At 40.0% G+C, this 19,337-nt stretch overlaps 1 protein-coding gene across 1 annotated transcript in view; it reads left to right on the top strand.

Moving 5' to 3' along the window:
• Nucleotides 1-13,716: 13,716 nt before the first annotated feature.
• ptn (pleiotrophin) overlaps nucleotides 13,717-19,337 on the top strand; it is a 42,091-nt gene continuing 36,470 nt past the window's right edge. Inside the window, exon 1 of the mRNA XM_067581638.1 lies at nucleotides 13,717-13,852. The gene's annotated coding sequence lies outside the window, so the exon portion shown is untranslated. The remainder of the gene's footprint in view (nucleotides 13,853-19,337) is intronic.

Here is a 19,337-nt window from a genome sequence, read left to right as displayed (position 1 = left end):
TAAATCATGGAATACGTTACAATATTATGCTTTATCATAGCTGCGTTAATACTGTTACTAGCGTGACCTATTTAAATGACCTGAGTTTCATAAGTGTTCTAAATCTTTCAACATCAACACCTTGTTTGCAAAAGCTGCTGGCCAGAAATGAACACGCGTATCTGCCAGTAACCAGGCTGCTCTCTCTCCTACTCCCTAGGTTAGCAGGAACAATTTAACATTAGAGGGTTGGAAAGAGACACAGAGATGTTGCCGGGATACCAGAGGGCTGAATACACTGATTGCATCTTATGCTTTAAGTTGTACACTGAATTGGATTACGGTGGCTGTTTGTACCTTATTAGTCTGACATTTCTACAAGAGGAGCACGGTGTCCTCAAATGACTCAGAGAATTGGCTGCATTTAAATGTCAGACTACAAGGGCTAATGATTTTTATGTCTTGACATGTTTTAATATGCTTATGGAAGTGGAATAAAAGCCAGTCTAGAAAATGGGAGATTGTGGAACGAGCGGAGAAACTGATAAGAGACCTTCTTTTTATCTCTCCGGTTCCTTTCAAGAAGAGGAGACACAGCAAACTCTTCAAGTGAAGCCCTGACTGGGTGCATTTGATGATAGCAATTGCATAATGAGACTATCCTGAAGCTTGGCTGAGTTCTCGACTTGACAAATCACAGGTTTAGCGCGGGCGAGACAGAACAACGCCATGTTTGAAGTCTTTGTTGTGGTCCTTCTTTTTTTATATTAAAATATTAATAACTGCAATGGCCTAAATCTAATGAATGTCACATCCGGTTGAATGAGGCTCATCATCTCTGAGCTCTGTGCGCTTCCTCAAAGTACCAGCGCTCACAACAGAAAAAAAAAAACAACTTTATCAGCCCAAGTTAATGAAACAGTAACATTTCTTTTACGCCTTTTAAATACGCTCACATGGAGAAGAGAGACAATGACACAAACTTAAATCTCCCTGCATTAATTTAATGGCTGTAATGTGGCCTGTAATATGGCAACTATCTTTATTGACTCATGCTGCTGTAAGACTGTACTTGGCTTGAGATGAGAGGTGCTTTAACCACAGCAGGAGCTATAATCAGCCATCGATCGACGGACAGAGAAGTTCTCGGGATCTGTATTCAGTCAAGCCTTTTCGATTTTGATAAAACAATGATGTATGGTGGGTTGCCAGTAGGGGAAATGAGCTGAGATAATTGTTTTGTTGGTGTTCCCTCCCTGACCACAACGTGCCCTCGGTGAAGGTCGTGCCTTATTGAGTGTTTGGCAGTACTTGTGACCATATAACCATGCAGTTACGTGGAAAAGTGTTATCGATCACAACTCTTTGTGGCTTTCGAATAGTATATTGTACAACATTCAGAAGCGAGTCATAAACATAAAGAGAAAAAGAATCTTTTAAGAGCTTGAGGTGGCATAAAAAGTAATCTATCAGCTATGGGGAATGATTTTTTTTTATGTTTTCTAGTGCTCATTCAGGAGGTCTGTTGTAAATATGGCAAGTAAAATGTCTCATTGTCATGCTGCTGGCGGACAGGATGCTGGGGATTCGATCGAGAAGTGGTAATTGTAAGAGAGACACAACGACCATATATATGGAGGTAGATAGATAAGTTTGGTGATGGCAAACATGTCTGCACATTAAATCTTTTTCATATCAGCTGACATTGATATATATCATTCAGTGTTTATTTTGATCCTCAAGAGCTTAAAAAATAACCCATCCTTCCTCTTATAAATGAAAAGTTGAATTCATAAGCAATAAAACACACGGTTGCTCAGTTTACATAATACATAACCTCTGGTGTAACTCGGTCTGGTATGACAAGTAGCTTATGGTGGCTAATGATAGCTAATGTTAACTAATTTTACATTGATATTCCTGCAAAACTGACTTATTACTAAGTCATTTCATTGTCTTCTACTTGTGCCACTTTTACTCTACCATTTACGTAACATTATCCTCTCAATGCCTCTTGTGGCCAAAGCAGCGGCTGTTGAGCAAAGTTACATGGGCTCGCTTTTAAACTTTAAACTTTTCTTTGATTCGAAACTAGAAGGAAGATTTCATGCTTGCTATTAAACGGTGACAGTGGAGAGATGACACCAGTTGGAGGACGTTACGGTTCACGGTCAGCGCTTAATCCCTTAGACCACTGGGCACTACCCAAATCTGCTAAATCACACGTTGGGTCAAATGCCCTAATAAGCATGAATTCCTCATTTTTGACTCTGTGTTGGCACCATGTCTTTTGCATTTAAAATATAAATATATATATTCTTTTTCCTAACTCACTTTTTAATCATACATCTCTAATCTGTTTAGTGCCGGGTTTTAAACCTGCATTAACTGATTTTTTTGTCCACATTGTCATTTGATATATTGTGATTATAAAAAAAATCAATTATAGTATAAAAGTAATGAAAGTACCACCATATCCCTGTCAATATATATATATTTTTAATTGAAATAATTATATATATATATTGTTTCTATCTATCTAGACAGATAAATAGCTATATAGATTGATGGTGAGATAGATAGAGATTAACTCAAAATTGACTTCTTTCGAACGTCCTCACTGCCATACTGACAGATTCAAGCCTCTTCACATTGAGTGATATGCATGATTTGGTCAGCGCCTCGGTCAGTTGTTTGCAATCTGTCCGGCTCTTGTGACTGATGGTTATGGGGTGTTAAAGGTCAACACAGTCTGGCCTTACCTGCTCAGACTGGGGCTATTCTCAACCTCATTAAATGGAAATCACAGAGCTCCTCTCAGACCAGACGTATTCTCATCTGTATGCCAGGAGACACTAATACAGACATCAATGTGGCTGGCGCTCTGCTTCGTCTGCTGGGCTAAAACTGACCCAAATAAAACACAAATGAGACGCGTATCATGGGAGCTGCTTTGTCTGGGTGATTTTCCACATGGTGTCAGTCATAAAATATAACGTTTGAGTGCAAATAGCTTCAAATGGTACATTTTTAATGCCGCAATCAATATTCGTATGCCTGATGCAAGCCTGAGTTAAGCTGAGGGCTTATCTTTAAAAATACATTCATAGAAGTTTTGGGGGAAATTAAAAGTACATAAAAGATTTTGTTGTAAAAGATTTTGCAGTTAAACTTACAAACCCACTCATCCAATTACAATAATGGAGACCTTCGGGGAAGCTGCGTTGCAATGCATCACATTTAATACTTACTAATGAGAATACAGTTTTAGTATACCTTGGTGATAGATGAAAACTCATCAGCAAGCATTAAACATGGGGCACTGCAATGCAGTGGCTAATTCCTACACTTTATCTCTGCAAGAATGTCCATTTCCATCAATGACACATTGTTCACTACTAAAGCACATTTCCTCTGAGGCTGCTGCAAGTGGCTTCATTAAAAATGGATGTTAATCAAAATGAGTTGAGACTATTGTGATCAAAGTTAAGTCCCAATTTAAACAGAGTTCACTTTGTCTTGTCTATAATTTGAGCTGGACATCCATGTTTCTTCGTTACAGCCGCCGTAGCTTCCTCTCAGCATCACGATCAAGGTCTATAACTTGATAAATGTGCCTCTTATTTACAAACAAGTGAGTCACGTTTAATCGAGATTGATTCAATTTTCTCAACCAAAGGGAATAAATTGGCTTTTGCTAACTCTGCGAATCAAATTCTGCAGGTAGTCTGGAACAAATCCTCAAGTTTTAATTAAAGCCTGATAGCTTGCTACAAGTCCCTGCTGTTTTTGTTTTCAATAATGTACTTCATTTGATGAGTATGAGTGCTGTAGTGTGAGTAACCAAAGCCGAACATAAATCCTGATTGCAGATGGTCCGAGCTGTGTTGTCAGATGGATTTTTATTTACTTTACCACCTCCTGGATTGACAGTGAGCACCTGCAAAGGGCAGGACCAGCGCCCGCTAAGCTGATGTGTGTTTACACGCTTGGCTGACTCAGAGAGAAGCCCGCAACTGGAGAAATGAGGCCGAGGGGCCCGGTGCCAATCACAGACACTTTAGCTGTCTTGCTAAATCCCTTGAAGAAGAGAGAGTCAAAAATGGAGACAAATCCATCACTTTTGCATACGGTCCCTATCACCCAGGTGCTATCTCATTACTGCAAGTATTTCTCAATCTTCTTTTAGAAGGGGAAGAGGAAGGGGGGGGGGACTGTGGTTGAATTGCAGTTGTGGCTCAACCTCTCTCCTCAGCCCTCTGGCGAGGTTGCCAGTGGTAATTTATTTTCTCATCGATTGGGACTGCAAACCCTCCCAAACACTGACAACTAGTGATCAGCCGGATTGAGACAGAGGTGTTTTATTATGAGGATATTGACTTCTATCTAAATTCACTTAAGTACCACAGGTAGGTCATCTTTACAAAGCGCGCAGAGAGGCAAAGCGACGGTCGGAGCAAGTCGTATCACACGGTATCAGACGCTCGCATCTGCGCGGCGTCGACACAAAGAACTCCCGTCATCCACACAGACGTCAGGAGGCATCAGGTATGTGGGTCAATGCCACTTTCCTTCGGCGCTCCCTCGCAGGAGGTGGAGGAGGAGGGTTCAGCGTTTGGTCACAGAGCTATTTCCCCTCCTTCTTTCTCTCAATCGGGAGGGGGGGGATAAAAGGGCTACGCCGTGCCAAGCAAACAGCCCCCAGCCCACTGGCTACAGACTAGATGACAGAGAACAAATCAAACAGAAAGACGAGTGCTCCCTTGGGGGTTCAGGCTCCATCAGTGATAGCAGTGATCCCAGGCAGTTTTTATCATCCCCTTCCTCTGCCTTTTCTGTTACCCAGCTTGGCACTAATCCTATTGTTAAAGGTGACTGCCGGGAACACTGAGGCGCTCCGAGCTGAAGCATCAGAGCTCTGTGTTTTTTGGATGATGACACAAATTTACTTTTACATAACAGGGCAGATGATATGTCATTGGAGTTTTTCTCACTCCTCTCACTCTGGTCCTCATTCTGTCTCTGTGTTGTTGTTGTTTTTTTTTCATAGCAATTCCCTCACTCATTGGCCTCAAAGCTATTGTGCACCAGGCGGAAGAGATACACTCAAGTGTTCTTTCTTTTTGAGGCTTTGGGTTTTTTTTAGCAAGAGAAAGTTCAAATTGTTGACTCGTCTTTGAGATCCCGGAAATCAGGAGAAATGTATTTTTCTTCTCAGAAAAGGAGTGGAATAAAAAATGAAAGGCTGTTTATTTTACCACAGCGCAAATACCCAAAGGGGAAAGAGAGAGAATATATAATCCCAACAACAGTTAAGAACAAAACAGCAGCGAGCAGCAAGTTTTTTAAAGGCAGACTGGACGATGGACGATGCTTTTTTTTTGGCGTTTCCATCACTCGTTCATCAAATATGAAACGTTAATGTCTTTTCGTGACATGAGTCGAAGAGATTCACCATCACGTAGATATGACAAAACTTTTTTTTTTTCCTTCTAGTCGCGGATATTTATACAGTTTGACATTACCGCATTGAAAAGTCCCTTGCCCTCTATAAATTAGTCCATCCTGTGTCTTTCAGTGTCTTTCACAAGTTCTTCATTTTTGTTTGAACTATGACTTGCTCGAAGCTTTTATACATTTTCATTTTCTGTCATCATCCCTCCTTCCTAGATCTCATAGTTGATTATCCGCAGCATTCAACATCAAATAACTACAAGAAGGATCACGTACGCTTTCTATTTCCAATCTAATCCTTTTTTCTTTTTTTTTTTTTTAAACAGAAAAAAGACATTTTATAATCTTGCTTCTGCTCTACGTATAGGATGAGATTGAAAAGCCATTAATGAGAACATACACGGGCCATACTGGGAACACAGAATTAAGCCATTAGAGATTAATGAGTTTTTTGGGGGAAGCGTATGGTGGCAGATAAAAGCCGGGCGACAGGGCCAGACTGTCGGCTGGGAGACGAATCGGGCGAGAGCTGTTTTCGCCAACGCTGTCACGCTCCACCGGCCACGTTGGAGTGTTTTGGCTGCTTCAGATTAATTGTCAGTCATAAATTAAGTTCTGCAGTATTGAAACAGGACGGCCGGGATGGGGGCTTTCACTGACATGCTTATACATGAGTATAGGAGAGGACATGTTTGATTTATCTAGCTTGAGTCGCACCCAAGAGTAACTGAAAACTTGACATCCTCTGTGATCCCCGGAGAGAAACGCATTATCATACAGAAGTAGCAGGCCAATAAATCAGCATTCATTCATTTTCAGTCTGATTATCTGGCTAATCAATAGATTTTCAGCATTATACTGCTGATGCTAAAAGTGTATTATGACTAATTAGCATCAAATGGATTTTAAATGGAGATTAAATACTGCATTACGGCCTGAATAACAAATGCAGCTGCAGAAGTTGGAAGCATTAGAGGTATACCTTTGTGTCTTACATTTTTTTCACATTTTCACTGTAAATAAAACAAAGTCTTGCCTCGAGTCGCAGGCTGCTCAACAACAGAAAAAGAAAACATGACAATCATATTCCACAGGGAATGCCGGGGACGGTCTTTGGAAAGTAAAAATCTCTTTACTTTTATTAGCTAGGGCACAGGCATATAAATATTAATATTCAACCATGAGCTTATGCTTTATTAATGAAACTGAGCTTCTTGTGAAATTAAATGGACATAATGGGATACCGTTCATTACCTCATGCTGAATAGATGAAAGCCATAAACTTCATCGGGAGATAAAGGTTGCGCTTTCATAAAGATCGTGACAGGAATCGATTTTACTGAGGTGTTTGTGTTTTGACTGTATTTAGTCGGAGTTAGTGTACGAGAGTGATCAGGTCCGCTGAAAAATGATCAGAATCAAAGGACTTGCAATTTCTTAAAGCTGCACTAATCAATATTTTACATTAACTATAGATCAAGTGACTGTGTGTCATGTGATATGGGTCGTTTGTAGTGAGGAAGCCTCAGAGAATTATCGACTTTACAGTTCCCCTCAGCTCTACAGAGTGTTTTTAGCATCTTTCAGTTCATTGTTTTGGTTTGACTCTTTTGGTTTGGTCTCACCGCTCTCATCAACTATCTCCCCAGCTGCGGCAGATAAACACACTATACGCTACCTGTCTAACACCAAACATCAAACACATAAAGCTAGCGACTAGCGGGTGAACCTAACAGAGCCTTTATCACGGTAAAGAGCCTGATTTATTCATCAGGAGTCTGTGGTGACAAAGAAATGATTGATTGAAATTATTTATTGACAATATAAAAGATATACAACATAGATAAATAAATAAATAATGCATGCACAGCCTCAACCGGGAGGCATCATATCTTTGTACGGTAATTGGCAAAAAGATAAAACACTATAAAGCTCAAGAGCTTATTTCCATTGTGGTCCTTTGGGTGCAGGTGTGTGTTTGAAAGTCAGTGTTTTAAGTGAGTATATGAGCACATATAGCAAGTATAAGTTAATGTGTGTTTGTGTGTGTGTGTGTGTGTGTGTGTGTGTGTTGTTCTCCTAACCCAGACACAATTACTCTAGCAATGCATGAACAAAACAAACAAAATGGGTATTTAGGAACTACTGCAGCTCAACTTAATTAGTAATAATATAATAAAAATAGTAATATTTAGGACCTTTAAGGAGGACTTAAAGTTTCCAATAGAGCTAATAGACTTAAGGCTTGCAGGTAACCCATTCCACGTAACAGCTGCTGAATATAAAAAGGAGTCCTTTCCCATACAGCTTTTAAATCTGCATGACAAAAGTCAGTGGAGCTGCCTCAAGTGGGATAACTGTGAATGTCGCTGACCCAAGAAAAATAATTACAATAACAGTGCTAAAAGGAGAGCAAATATTGGACTCAGGTTCGTCAGACGGACAGAAACATGACATGAATTCAACTGTTTGTTGCTTGTTGCGCTGCACCCATGTGGCCAATATTTTAACATATGTAATTCAGGTGAATGCTGACTGCAAACATCTCATTTTTGGTGCAGACAATATTCCAGCAGTGCAGGATTACAAACAACTGGATAGAGCAACACTATTTGATAGCTTCTTCCATTGTCTTCATTCCCTCAAAGGTGATGCTGAGGACGGTTTACATATGATCAACACCGGAAATTTGCTTATCATAGTTAACCAGAGTTAACCAGAGTTTAACTCTATGTGAAAGCCAAGAGTGAATCCAATGGTTTCAATGGTTTTGCCTATTGAAATAAATAGATTTCACCCAATTTATTCTTTTCCCTGCAATTCTATATATCAGCCAGACCTTTAAAGCGGACATATCATGCTTTTTGTGATTTTCTGTTATTTGTATACTGTTATAATGTCAGATGTCTATGTTAAACATGATCAAAGATCCAAAACTTGAGGTGAACATATGTAAAAATTCTCTTGCAAGACAAAAGCCAGGACTTCAGGCTGCTCTGAACGCTTCGTTTGCTATGTTACCTCTACTTCCTCCTTGCGGTGACATCAGAATGTGCGCGCGTGCAAACAAACGGCCATCCGATCAATAGCCTTTGTTGCTAAGATTGTTCCATGTGTTGTATGCATTGTCCACTAGGATCAAACATGTACGGATGTATGTGAGAAGTTTCCATTTTGAGTAAAAAAGGAGGTTTTTGCAAGTTATTGGTTGTATACTATATTTCTATTTCTCTACATTATAAATCTACCAATGTTATTTCTGTATATGCAGTACAAGGGGTACCTATATATATGCATCACCTATATCCTGAGATATCTCTCTCCCCTTGCAATGATATAGTTTTGTGTTTGGTAAGTGTTTCCTTATCCAAATCAAGGGTGTAAGGACAGATTGTAAAGACTTTTGAGACAAAGTTGTGATTAAGGTTGCTATAAATAAACTCGGCTTGACTTGTTTCATTGGGTGCACTGTTGACAGCTGGATACAGTAGTTAGCTGGATACAGATTTAAATGGCGGTCATGGCCCCACAGATGTTCAATGTGTGTATGTGAGTGTCTGTGTGTGTGTGTGTGTTTGTGTGCGCTTTGTCCTATGTCTGATATGACTTGCAGCCTAGCAGGGTACATTCTGTGAATCACGCTGTCGAGACATTTTGTTCTTGCACTTTGTCCTCGTGCACTATCTCTGTGATGAATGAAATGCATGGACAGTGAAGAAAGTACATATCTGCCCTTGACTCTGGCATATGTTATTATGGGAGGGTTCCTATATGTTGTGTATGATTATCTCATATCTAAACAGTTTTTTTGAGTGATTTCAGAGGATGTTTTGAGACACAGCTATTTTCTCTCTCCTTCTCTTACAGCCATAAATTCAATCTCCATCTCCTCCCAGACATGTTGCAGAAATTGAATACTTGCTTTTAAGAAAAAAAAAAAAAGGTGCGGAAAAATGATTTTTCTGCCATTTCTTGCTTCTCTCATCTGTGCGGATACTTTGTGGTTTTCGTGTCAGAGAACGATATGATGGAGAGGCAGAGCCAATGGAGCTGTGGTTAACCAAAAAAAAAAAAGAAAAAGAAAAAAAGAAGAAGAAGAAATAAAGAAAGAAATGCTGAGGCTTACTTCGACAGCCTGATTTCATTTAGTTTCATCAGACTCTCACTGCAGACAGGCCCAGTCACTGCCGCCTTCTTATTGGGCTGCCGGTGGACATGTACTCAACGAACAGGGTTAGTGGGGCTTAACAGCGACTTCATCCCTGGCTCTGCAGGCTCACAATGACAGCAGCCAGTTTAAATTGAGTAAAAAAAAAAAAAAAGGAAGCTGTTGGATGTAATATAAAGATCATATTTTACTCCTGTATATCTGGCTAAACTGTTTCCTGGAGCTCCCTTTGTGCTTTCAACACAACAGAAAATCAACACCTGGAACAGGCCATCGAGTGTCGCTACGATCTTTTTTTCATCATTTTTTCATGGTTTGTCATATCTCATTTAATCAAATGAGGGAAATGATATCATTGGAGAAGCTCCTTGCGGACGGCGCTAGAGCATATCTCACACTTAGAGGAGGGCTGAGGGGGGTGCAAATGGATGAAATGTATTATTAATGAGTGGAATATGAGACAGCAGCAGTGGAATGGTATATTGTTATCAGCGGGGGGTATGAGTCATACTAATTACTGGCCATCACTGGGGCTGATGGTGAAATCCCCAACAGTGCAACATGATGCTAAACATGTGGAAATGCAGTGATAGCTGAGCTCTGTCACACAGGGAGCTCTATCACAGCATTTCAAGGGTTGGGCAGCATGAAAGAACAATGAGCTTAAGTGCTGGGTAATTATTAAAACAATAAGACAGTTATGCATTCAGTGGTTGGAAAAACTGAATCAGGGAAGACTTCCATCCCCTTTTTTGAAGAAGTTCTGAATGCCTATTTTATTTTTTGATGCCGTTTAGCCATGTGTGCACTGAAACGATCCTTCTAAAAATGCCTTCACTTTGTTCATCTGCTTGTTCTCATCCCGAAATCAATTCCTTAATTTTTTAGTGCCTGCCTTAATTTAGAGTTTCGATGAGGACATATCTTTCCGAGGCAGATGCACCAAACAGCCTAAAGGCACCTTACTTACTAACTAATCTATTATTTTGCTGCCGGCCTATGTGCTGAGTAAAAGGTGTAATTACTCTCCAATTTCAACATTTTTTTCCAACTTAGCACCTCTTTGATGACTTGTTCAAGGTGCACGGCTCATCCTCCATTTTTGAATTTGAAGTTTTAATGTGTGTGATTGAGGGGTTGGTTTCTTGAAACTCTAACATCAATTCTCATTCATCCCTCTGGCGTTTTTTTCTTTCAGAAGTTGTACTGTGTGTGTTACCGAAAAAGCAGATTTTTTTAGACTGGAGACTTGGACTCGGAGTCAGCCTTGCATCAGAAAAATTAAATATTGAGACTTGAGAGAGAACTTCACTGCTGTTGGTCTTCCTGAGGCGTTGACCCAAAAGCAAAAAAACAATGCCGGTACAATCTCCAAACAATAAAAATGCAACAGGCAGCCCTTGCATAGCCACAATTCTTGAATATTTAATCATTAGGTGTGTGCATTGAGAGTACTTAGTCTCAATAGTATATGAAAAAATCAATTTTAATCTAGCTGAGACAAACCCCATCTTCTGATGAACAGCATGTGATGTGATTGAAAGCTCCTTGTGGTGAGATTGTTTTCTCACCTGCTGTTTCCAGGGTCAAGAATGAACTTTTAACTTTTTTTTTTTAGCCGATATGGAGGAGAAATCCTTAAAATGCTGAGACAAAATGAAAAATCTTAACAATTTCATGACCACCGGACAGACTCAATCTGCTGGTGACACTTGTGTGATATGATGGAAAGCTCCAGAAGAAGCTACTAAAGTGACCTTGTGGTGAGATTGATTTCTTAACTTTTAATCCAGTTTTGAGAGTGAAATGTTCAAACATCATTTTAAAAGCTATCAGTTACTTTGAATGTGTCTTAATATGAAATATAAAATGTCTTAGTTTTCCCAACAAAGTTTACCACCGATGACTGATGCTATTTTTGTCCCTCTCTTTGAATTAATAATGTTCCATCGCACTAATAGTTCTTGAATGTGCTTCCACCTATAAATGACTATTAAATTACTGAAATGGGGCTTTATAATCACTTTGTAAATGGCTCTGAATAGCACCTGAACAGCAGTTTCTGGCTCTAAAATGGCTTACAATTATGAGATAAAGAGCTGCTTTTTGGCACTATGAGACTTTTTTTTTTTTCCAGTGCAGAATGAATCTGTGCCAGGCACTCAATCAATAACCCAAGCAAGGAAAGACAGCCTTATAAGGTGAAATATAAGGCCATTTCTCAGTGTGTGGACTGCAGAGAGTTTACAGAGGCGGTATGACATCAGTATTGTGCGCAGGGCTTTGTGGACAGAACTAATGGTACTCTTTATTGATTGTGTGTGCTGTAATCTGTCAATCCAGGCTTGTCCAGCTGCGGCAGAGGACCGGGGCTGCTCTACTGGGTCATCTCCAGCCATCTGCCGTTCAAAAACACCCTGAGTGTATCCGCAGCGTATTACTACACTCCCTCTGAAAGGATATCTGGCCACAAATGAGCTATAATGGAGCGAACCAGAAACATGAGAGGAAGAGAGACACATAGGTACAAACAATTCTGAGGTTTATTAAAAAAAAAAATCAAGTTTGATTATTTAAACTGGCTTCATTTTAACTTTACAACTTGATAAATGAGCCACTTAGATCTGTAATCAAATAGGACTGTGTGTGTTTGTTTAGTGCTGAATTTCAATCAATTAGTCAAAGAGAAAATCACTGGCCAACAAAACTTTGGCATTTTTGTCTAATGAATTGATAATCAAACACTTGCTGATGACAGTCTCTCAGATGGAAGTATTTGCTGCTTCGTTTCATGTTACTGTGGGTTTAACATCTTCGGGGCTGTTGCTCAGACAAAGCAAACGATTTGAAGACGTCACTTTGGTCTGTGATGGGCATTTGACACCATTTCCTTAAATTTTATGGAACTAAATGATTTACCAAATAAGCAAAAAACAGATTAATCAATAGTAAAAATAATAAGTAGTCTGCGCCCTAATAATATTGTAAACTGGGTTTGATATGCGGTGGTTGGATGACTCTTTATGAGAAGAAAGAGCAAGATGGAGACTTTCTTCAGCAGCGCTTCACTGTTCCCTGCACTTCACAACAACAACATCTCCTGTTTCCACCTACCATGTGACCGAACTAACCAATCAGAAGCGCGGAGGAGTTAGACTAAATGCGAGAAAACTAAAGAGTCTGATTCAACAAAATACTGTGACAGTTCTAAAGTGGCTGATAAAATATTTAAATGAGGAAATACATCAATAATTTACTGTGTAAACATAAATCTGTGAATAGTTTACTGTGTAAACACTGTAAATATGGTTTAAGTAATAAAGAAACAAATAAAAAAATCGAATATATGAATTAGCTTCACTTTTAAACAATTCAATCTTACCGACTAACGTCTGTATTTCATTTTAACAAGAAACATTTACAGTCACACAACCAGAACACCAAAAAACAACACTGATTTAAAAATAATAAAACATCCAGATAATCATGATCAGATGTCATTCACATCATTATTATTATTAATTTTTTTTTTTTTTTTTTTTTTGCAGTGCTCGCCCATGTAAAAAACTGAAAAACAAATCCAGAGCCCAGCTGGTGTTTGTCAATACTCTATTGATTGCTGTGGTTGGACTCACTTTTCCATGGATCAACAAGATATTTTATATAACTCCATGTGGTTTGAATGGGCTGCAGCTGCCAGCTTGTTCACTCTGTGTGCTCATCCAAAGCACATACAGCCACATTTTGTTTTTATTTTGGCATTTGGATCACTGTCTCCCATCTCTTTCTGTTTATTTGTATCTTCCCGTCTCTTCTCTCTCTCTCTATATATCTCTCTCTCAGCTCTTTCTCCTTGTCCCCACGGATGTCCCAGGCACTTTGGCTCTTAACTGCTCGCTCTCTTTCTTTTTTCTCTCATCCTCCATCTCACATCTTCTCTCTGGTGTCTCGGTGAGTGCCAGGCAGGGTTTCCCTGGAGTGACCTTGAGAGTAATGAGCTCCTGATCACGAGTCAGGAAACCCGGCATTCAACACCCACCCAACCAGCCCACCTCCTCCACCCCCTCATCCCATGCAACACACACACACACACACACACACACTAAAAAAAAAACTACACAGCTATCGTATGCTCAGCCCACAAAGAGAAATAGTATTGGAGAGGCAGGGCAGCGGGGCAGAGGTGCAGATGAAAAGAGCCTAGAGAAACTACTTCTTCAAGCTCTGATATACAACTACCAGACCTCCAAAGTAAGTGGATTTTTTTTTCTTTTCTGGGTGCACACTTACTGATGCATGGGCTTCCGTGGGATAGGTGTGATGTGATGGTGAGGTGAGCAGCCAGGAAAGCAGAAAAGTTTGGAGCCTGAAGTTGGGTAGTATTCTGGGGCGGAAAGACTCGGTAGTACAGATGGTGTGAAGGCCATTTTTGGTGTGTGTTTTTCTCAGTGTGTACTGTATCTGAGTGTATATTAGAGGGGTGGGATTTATGTGATTTCCAGAACTGGCGACATCAACCCCTGTTGAGTTCACATTGCTTTTAAATCTCACAGCATGAAAACTTTGGGTAAAGTTGCTCAAGAAACTCAGTTAAAGTTTCTCTGGTGATTAAAACAATGTTTTACATTTGTGTATTTTTCCTGATATTTCGCCTTATTGTAAAATATGAAACAGTAAAACTAAAATGCTTCTGTAGACATGGTCCTAATCACTTCTTTGTTGCTCTTCCCATTTTAAGCAGATTTGTCCCTGAGGCTGTTGATAATAAACATATGAAAACATAAGACTATTAAGCTTAAAATGCTGAGAATTATAGCCACAGATGGGAGAGTGGCTTGTAGACATACTGGGTAAACAATCGAAAAGTCCCAATAATCCAGCACCCATAGGCTATGGACTGTGGTGTTAAATCATGAACAGAACCGTTTCCTCAGTGATTAGACTTGAAACATCCATATGTTTTGTTTATTATCGCTATCAGCTAAATATATGCAAGCTCAATTAAGTATGTCTCTGCATGCGTGCTGGTTTAAGTGGGACAGTTTTTCCCAGGATGTTGTAATTTGGGTCAGGCCTGACTGGAATGACAAACCCAGAGTTGCCGTATTGTATCAGCGCTATGTGGTCCTGCAGACCTTCTGCTTGCGTTGCCATGGCTTTCTTCAGCCCTGGTATAGCAACCCGAGTCAGACCAAACAGTGTTCCTCTCTGTCTTATGGGCATTCCTGCTGCAGACAAAAGCTTTCCCCGGCTCATTCTTGCTCGAAATGAGGTGTCCGCTTCATTTCTTTAGAATCAACACATGGTGTGGTCCTAATGAAAGGGCTGGGGGAGATTAAACATGAGGTGGAGATGAGCTTGAGAAACCAGCTTTGGTCCGTAGGAAGTCAGAACACAATGTGGATTAAGCTGGATGACAGCCAGCAGGGCCACACTCATAAAACTGCTTCATTTCTAAATAGGTTCTGGCATTTTCCTTCCAAGATGGCCACTTGGAGGCCTTTAAGAGACATTTTACACATTCTGCCCTTTTCTCTTGTTAAACGCTTGCCCCACAGACTTCACCACGTGATCTTGCCTATATGTCAAGACTAAGCACAAAGCCAGTTCATTTCCTTCTGTGTCCTCACAAATGCTTTGACGAGACTGTTCTCCATGGAGGAGCCGGAGCAATAAGGCATAGAATTGCGCTGTTAGGGCCCTGAGAAGTCCGCTCCAGGGGGAAGGGAAGCGCGGTGAATGGAGCCAATTCTGGTCTATAGGGCACAAGTAAGTGAGAGAGAGGGAGACAGAGAGGGTAGGGGGATGAGGACATACACAAAGATCCTCACATTGAGTGGCTGGTTTATTCTTGTGGGGTACGCACTGACCCCTCACATGTGGGATGAACAGAATGAGCCTTGATGGGGTCCAGAGGGCCTCCAAAGAAAGGGAGGACAGGATAAAGAGAGGAATAGAAGAAAAGAGGAGGGGAAGGATGCCAGTAGAGAGGCCTGTCAAGGAACGATCCTTCATTGCATCTAGTTCTAGATGTCATAGTGCAGACGTAGCAGGAAAGTAGAGCTGGAAAACCTAATTATATTTTTCACAACAAGGGACTTATTTTCATCGTGTTCATCCATCTTTCTTATTGTTACTGGCAATGTTGTACTCACAGTGATATCATTAAGATTACGAAACATGAGGTTTCCCCAGGTTAAGGTTGGGGCATGCTTGGAATAAAGTTTGTACCAAGTTTTGTCCCACTATGTCTAATGGCAAAAGTGTTCTGCATGGTCACACTCATAGACGAGTGAAAAGTGATGGAACTGGGAAGGAAAACTGTAAAATACTTTCCCAAACTGTCCATAAAAATCCAGCACAGTTTGTTAACCAACTTCATGATTGAACTTTGACCAACTGCATTTGATGTGCGCACGGTTTTCCAGTCCAGTGAGGGATTATTACTTCATCATTTTGGATGCCCTCAATCTCTGAAAAGAGTGGTTTATCTAATCTGACTAAACTGTTGATTCAGTATAACATAAAAATAATGCCCCGAACTTCCAAAATGGTTGTGAGAAAGTGGAATTATCCTTTAACCACAATCCTTCAGGAGATGCAGAGGTGTTCACAATCATATTGCCTGAGCTTGCCGCTGAAATTTGGCAATGAGCAGGGGTCTGCAAGGGGCCCAGCTCCTGAGGCTGTTGGGTTAATAGTCATGTGTGGAGCAGACGTTCTCATGGAGACGTCAAGCTAAGCAGCTATCTCATTACAGGCAAGGCCGAAACAATCAAAAGCTGTCCGGAAAACCTCTAAGCCGGAGATGTAACAATGTTCCTCTTGTGTGGTGTTCGTCCCCATTGTCTGAGGGAGCCCATTGACGGTGCTACTAATGCCTTTTGTGGTGGAAAATACATGAGTCAGTGTATGTGTTGGTGTGTAAGTGTTGTGGCATGTTGCAAATCTCTTAATTTGTTTTTGATCAGTGAGACTTCTACTGTGTAGCTTTGCATTAAAAAAAAGGTGTATATTTTTTACAGCAATTCTACTTTTCCAGTGGAAAAACAAATATCTAATTGTGACCTGCAACTCACCGCCCTGCTGTCGGCTTGATCTGGTGATTGAACTTCAGAGAGCTAATGATAACCCGAGGCTTTGCACTGTAATCACTCAGCTCATTAGTGTCCCACTCTGTCACACAGCCACCTACACACACAAACTGTCCCCAGGCCTGATGGTATATGAAAGAGAAGAGGGTAAAGGTCACAGTTTGGTACTGTACCTACTGAGAAGGTAAACAGATGTAATGTTAGACTATGATTAATTGGATGTGTTTGATTGTATTTCAGTGCTGGTCTGTGGGATATTAAGATTTAAATGATCTTAGCAGAGGTTTTGCAAGTTTTAGCCCATTTAGTACAAATCACCCTATTACAACTGATCATTTGGCAAACCATATTAATGTGTTTTGGACATTTTGAATTATTTTGTCTACTGTTTCAAGCATCCATTTAGAGATATGGAAATCTTTATGTGTTTTCTTTAAACTTGTGTGCTCCATCACAGTGAACTTTAGATCTACATTATTTGTTTGCACAAATTACATTGTTGTTGTGGGGAATTTTTTTGCACTCAATCAATTAACTCATTTAATGACAATGATAATGTAGTGCACAACAAGTCTCAAGAGTGTGCTAATCCATTTTCATACCGCACAGAAATGATTGGAAATCAGTGGCTGTCTGGAATAGCAGTAAACATACAATGACAAATCAAACATTTTATTGCATTGATTGAATAATGGTCAGCAAAAATGTTAACCTGCAGTCATAGATTTTTTTTTGGCCACCTAGGGGCTGCACAGAAAGCTATAAAACACAATATTGACATATAATCACCTTGTAAAGTTTCCGGCTAAAATGTTAGCAAACAGTTAGCTATTTGCACATTGAGCAGACAGAAAGTAACATTAACATTCATTTGGAGTCTTGTTTGTGTCCACCAGACAAAGTCCATTATTCAATCTCTTTGTTCTCCTTTAGTACAATATTCACCAGTTAGTTGATAACTTTTTCTGTTAGGTAGGTAGTGTAAGGTGGGTTTTTTAAAAACTTTTTCACCGAAAACAGCTGTGGCTAAAAACAACACTGATGAGAGTGGTGAGAGTGAACCAAACAGTGATGTTGCGAGGTGTAAAACCAAAACAATGAGTATAAACATGCTAAAAAGCTCCATATATATGAAGGGAATTGCAAAGTCTCCGTGGGTTAGTCATTATAGCTAATCTTTTTTGCTAATATAAAAATACAGAATAGAGCAGCTTTACATTATTTGTAAATAAGGAGATAAAACTTGCATATTTGCTTTAATGCTATTTAGTTATCACACAAGCAGCTTAAACAGTTCCTGCAGTGTATGAGAGAGAAGCTTCGGATAGAGAATTGTTGTAGTTGTGTATCTTTAGCAATGTCATACAGGGAATACAAGTCCTCAGGGTGCTCCCCTACACCTAGTTTGTGTGTGTACAGCTTTCAGAGTGTGAAGCACAGGGGAGTGTGTAGTGTTTGTATTCCTCTAATGAACTGAGGGACGAGCTTGTCTCTCTCACGTACCATGTCATCGGAGAAAAGCTCAAACCTCAGGCGGACGAAGAAGAGAGCTGGACAAATAATGCCACTGAGTTTTATTTACCGTTTAAAAAAAAAAAGAGAGCATATCGGAAACATCTGGATATTTGCATTATATGACGGCAGCGGTAGTTATTTATAGAAATTGTCATGATAATGAGCATCTGGTCATTCTTCTTCAGTGAATGCTCCTCTTGATGATGATAACAACAAGTGCAGCAGAAATAAAAGTAAGCCATGTCCTATCAACTTGGAAAACTTTCTTCCCAATGCAGAACCTTATTAAATGGCTCAGAGGTAAACCCTGAGGGGACTATTAAATAACATACAGCCAATACGCTGCTAAAGCTCCACCTAAATGCTGTAATCTATTGGCTCAATCAATGCAATCTCATTTTATTTAGAGCTACTCTTTGGGTGCTTTGTAGCCAGGAGGAGTGGATTCGACCTGACCAATGGAGTTATTAACGATATTATAATCATTTCTACAGACAGAATTTGACTCTCGCAAGGCATTAACAGTGTTATAAAAGAAAAGAGGGGGGGAGAAAGCATTCAGAGACACGTGGTAGCAGGTCGCTCTTATTCACAGCGATGCAAGGATTTGTTGTGATGTAGCCACTGATGTTGAATGGAAAGTTAAATTGATCGTGAGCATCACTGTGGAACACGGTCAGCCACTTAGTGTCTCTATTCCAATCCCACTGCTAATTGGATTGCTAATGGTTATGTTGCACAGGGGTGACAAACTCCTCTGATTAGAAGGGTTTGCACAGTTTATCACGAAATTCAATCAAGTGCACGAAAAAAGCTCCAATTTCTTTAACATTACTCTCTTCAACTTGCTGCTCTTTTTTTTTATCAGGCCGAACAGTGGTTACTAGGCTGCTTAAAGGGCCGCATCTTCAATACTTAATACCAAAATAATTTTAAACAGTTTATACAGCCTCCTAATGCCAAAGGGGGTGTCTAATCCTTGGTTAAATCTCAGCAGGTTTTAATCTGGCTCAGTGGAGAGTTTCTGCAGCTCTGGGATGTCTTCATGTTCCTCCCTCAAGGCACTGCATTCTGGAGAAAGTATGATTTGGAAAGTTAAACACCTAAGATGGTTGGGGAGAATTAGA

Source organism: Thunnus thynnus, chromosome 23 (genome assembly GCF_963924715.1).
Source record: "Thunnus thynnus chromosome 23, fThuThy2.1, whole genome shotgun sequence".
Classification (NCBI taxonomy): domain Eukaryota; kingdom Metazoa; phylum Chordata; class Actinopteri; order Scombriformes; family Scombridae; genus Thunnus; species Thunnus thynnus.
This window is presented reverse-complemented; position numbering and strand designations above follow the sequence as displayed.